Here is a 4,136-nt window from a genome sequence, read left to right as displayed (position 1 = left end):
GTGAAATTCTTGATTCAAAGGATTAAACACTTGAGTAATATTGTCTGGTGACTGTTATCTAACAACATTTATAAATAATAGCACGTTTACAGTCGAGTTGGAGTGACAAATTATAGCCCATTTGAAAGTATATACAAACCTATGCGTGTATATACCAGTAGGGGGAAAAGCCACAATTATCAGTGAGTAAAGAGAGAACGTATCTTTTTCACTTAAGATTATTTTGATTGATCAATATAATAAAAAATTTTTGCAACTGATATTTTTCACTTGATCGTTTAATGTCATTTGGGCTCTGCCTAGCTCATATAAAATTGAATAGGATGTAAACAGCAGGAAATTATAACCACAGCTGGCTTTTTTCTAGCAACAAAGAGAACCAAATGATGAAACTGCCCTGAAGATGAGCCATGGCACTTATCCAAAAGCCACTTCTGCTTCAGGAATCCAGGAGCATGCAGTGACAGAGCTTCACATTTCTGGAGTCAACTCTAAGTCACATATATATAAAAGATACATTCTATTATATAGTATTATACATTATAATATTGTATGTAATTATACATTGTATTATTATATATTCATATTACATATTGTATACATTATATATTACACAAGTATAAGTCACGTATATTATACACATACTGTAAGTCGCTCTAGGTCAGGCTTCTCAGCCTCAGCACTACTGAGATTTGGGGCAGCTGGATCCTTCTTTGCTGTGGGTACCACCCCATGCCCTGTAGGATGCTTGCAGCATCCCTGGCCTCTGCTCACTGGAAGACAGTAGCACCCCCTCCCCCAATCTGCAACAACAAAAGCGTCTCTACACGCTACCAAACACTCCCTGGGGAGAGCCTCTCCCACAGCAGCATTTCTGGGCTAGGGCAGGCCCACTTTTACACATCCTGGGGACACAGGTCCACACACCTGTGCCTAAGACACAGAGGACCAAACAGATGGCGGTCCAGGTGAGTTCCATGACTCCCTGGCTTCAGTTCCACTCACCTGCTACCAGCACCCAGATCTACATCTCAGGGCGGATGCTGTCCCTGCCCAATGGCCCCTGACTCAGAAGTCCCACCTCAAGGCAGCACGTCCAGTGGGTCCTTTCTGCACATGCACCCTCTTCCACCAGACAGCTCCCATTCAATCTGCTTCTTATTCTCTATACTCGCCTTGCTCAATTGAAATCCTGTCCACACAGGCTAACCCTTCTGGGGTCCTAAGAACCAGCCTCCTCTCCTCTGTCTCTCATGCCCAAGAGTCAACCTGTCAGCAAACTCTATTCTTTTTCTTTTCTGCTTTGTAGCAGGGAGGCTGAGCCCTGAGACTGTGGCTCCAGTGTCAGGACTGGGAGAGATTTACCCCCAGTCTGGAGAAATGTTTCTCCAAGCCAGTTAAGAGGGAGGATTGGGAAGAGCCCCGTGGTTCCTCTGAGCCCCGTCACTGAAGATGGAGAGGACACAGGAAAGGCTGGTTAGCGGGCTGAAGTCGCCTAAAGCACTTGAATTCATTACAATCTGTTCCCCAATCTCCTGGCTCTTTGCAATAATAGCAGAGACTAGGAAGGTTTGGGTTCCATTAGGGGTCTTTGCTGGCGTTGTAGATTAAGAGTTTTGGCGGTCTTCCTTTAAGGCGACTCATTAGACTGGGGGAGAGCTCGTTTGCTAGATTAACTAAATCTGGGTGGATGCAGTTTCCCATTCCATGCTGGTCCTTATTTACTAGAAGGAAAAGATCCTGGCCATTAATAAACAGAGTTAAAAGCAACCCAGATGGAATCAGCCTCTAAGGACCAGACTTTTCTTTTAAAGTAACTGGAAGTTATCACAACAGTCACGAACTGGTTCATCAGATTGTTCTGTACGAGCCTGAACTGTGTTCCACCCGACAGGGTCTGGAAAAGCCCTGGGAACTGCCTGACGCAGCCGCTGAGTGACTGTCTGAGGCTGACCACCCAGTAAGTTAGAAGGCTGGTCTCCTGGCTGGAATTCTGGCGACCTGTCAGGGATTTCCCCAGTTAGTGGTTTTCATCCGATGCCGGGCCTGGCTTCACTGACAAGCATATGAACTAGCTGATAGAAGCGCAGGAACCCAGTTGAGAGGTTTCAATGACTGTGTTAAATTCCTCAGCAAAGTTGTGAGGAGCTTCAGTTACTTTGGGAAAAACTTTGACTGTGGCTCACAGTTCGGCTTTAGTCCAGGGCGTTTAAGAAATTAAAGGTTTGGCCTCTGGATTCTCAGAAGTTTAATTTTAAAGGGGCAGGTTCTGAAAAGTTTAGAGGGAAAGGGAGTGTGGAGTTTCAGATAAAAAGAAAAGTTGGCAAGAGAACGAGTGTGGGGGAAGCTGAGAGTGTGTGAAGGGAAGGAAGAAGGGGCACCTCAAAATGTTTAACGGGGAGCACGTTTCTCAGAGGTATTTTGTCTGTTTGCTTGGGTTTTGTGTTGGGGGGGGGAGTCAGCTCAAACAGCCCGAACAGCCTGCAGGCTTAGTGTCAGCCAGTTCTAAGGGGACAGGCTGGTCCCAGAGGAGCCAGGCGAAGGCTGCTCAGCCTGGATCCCTAGAACAGACCCTGTTCCAAAGCACAGCCCAGCGGTGAGCCAGCGCCCACCGGAACAGCTCGACTTCAAATCAGACCGAAGTGCCAAACAAGCACCCGCGCACAGAACAAGGCCTTCACCAGAAAGAACAAAACTCTAAAATACCTCCTGAATGAAGCCTGGAGACTTTCAAAACACAAAGAAGCTGCGGCCCAGGAGGAAGACGTACCTTCAAAGCCCAGGGTCGGCAGGAAAAGCAGGGAGCGCCATGAGCTCAGTGTGGGTGCCGCCTGTCCGCTCACCAGCCCGGAGCCGTCGGGGGTCTTCTCTGGTCCCCGGATGGGCCACCAACACGTTGACCTAAAGCAAAAAGACTGCCAGGTGCTTCTCCGCAGAGACTCTCGGTCAGTGCGGGCCACGGGCAAGTCCCGGCCCCTAGGCCAGGAGAAGCTTTTTATAGAGGGGAGAGGACGGTGGGCGGGCTCAGCAGACAGCCCTTGGCTTTTCATTGGCTGAGTCCTTGCGGAAAAGAAGACAAGGCTTTCTTCTTCCTGTTGGGCTGGGCTGGGTGAGAGCTCCCCCTGCTGGTCTCCCGATTCTAATAACTGCAGTTTCTAAGGATTACTTTTTACCACATGGATTACTTTTTACCACATGGATTGTCCCATATTTCCTATATCCATTGGTCTGTTGGTGGACATTCGTGTTGTTTCCACTTTTTGGCTGCTATGAAGAGTGCTGCTGTGGACATTCCTGAGCAGGTTTTTGTGTGAACACAAGGTTTCACTTCTGGGTATCCTGTCACCTCTCAATACATAAACTAGTGAATAAACTAAGAAATTTGTAGTTTTCCCGGCCATCAGGCTTATCTGCTCAATCCACTCTCCAACCTAATGCTAGAGTCTCTTAAACACGTAAATCTTTTAAGTGTGTAAACCAGATCATGCATTTGCAATCTTTTAATAACTTTCTATCCCACTGGAGAAAAAAATGCGAAGCCCTCAACACGGCCTAGCTCTTTGACTGCATGGCCCAGCGTGGGCCGGTGTGGCTGCAAAAGCCCATCTGTTTTCTCAACTCAATTTTAGGTAAAGTGAGGTTACAGGTTCTGGGCCACCAAGTCACCACTGGTGCGTCTATTTGTCCCTAACGCTCTGCCCCAGGCCCTCAGACAACCTGGAGGGGTGAGGCTGTCCCAGGGTAGAGCCTCTCTCCTCTCCTGGGGTCCCTCCTGAAAAGCCCAGCCAGAAGACCCCAGACTGTTTGAGCTGAAAGGAGCCTCGAGGAGAGTCCAATCTGGTGATTTCTGAGCTGTGCTCTGCAGAGCCCTCAGGGAGAGGGGGTCAGCTGGGGATGGAGGTGTGAAGCTGAGTGGACAGGGCTCTGTAGGGTGTGTTTCCTGCCAGTTTTTGCTTGAAAAAAAAAAAAAACGCTGGAAGAAAAAAGGAGTTTGAGAACAAACAGATTAAATCGAACCTTCTTCACTTCACAGACGAGGAAACCCAGGCTAAGGCAAGCCCAGCTCTTACTTCGTGCAGCCGGAGTCAGGAAGTTGCTCCCGCAGTGAGTGGCCCCAGGGTCCCTGCTTCCTCCCG

General features: G+C 48.3%; 1 long non-coding RNA gene across 1 annotated transcript; it reads right to left on the bottom strand.

Annotated features, from left to right (window-relative positions):
• Window positions 1–260: 260 nt before the first annotated feature.
• LOC116284441 (uncharacterized) lies at window positions 261–3,129 on the bottom strand. Its single transcript, XR_012062454.1, has 2 exons — window positions 2,771–3,129; window positions 261–491 (listed from the first exon to the last, which is right to left on the bottom strand). It is a non-coding gene; the product is annotated as an uncharacterized lncRNA (long non-coding RNA).
• Between the last annotated feature and the right edge of the window lie 1,007 nt (window positions 3,130–4,136).

Source organism: Vicugna pacos, chromosome 20, assembly GCF_048564905.1.
Source record: "Vicugna pacos chromosome 20, VicPac4, whole genome shotgun sequence".
NCBI lineage: Eukaryota > Metazoa > Chordata > Mammalia > Artiodactyla > Camelidae > Vicugna > Vicugna pacos.
This window is presented reverse-complemented; position numbering and strand designations above follow the sequence as displayed.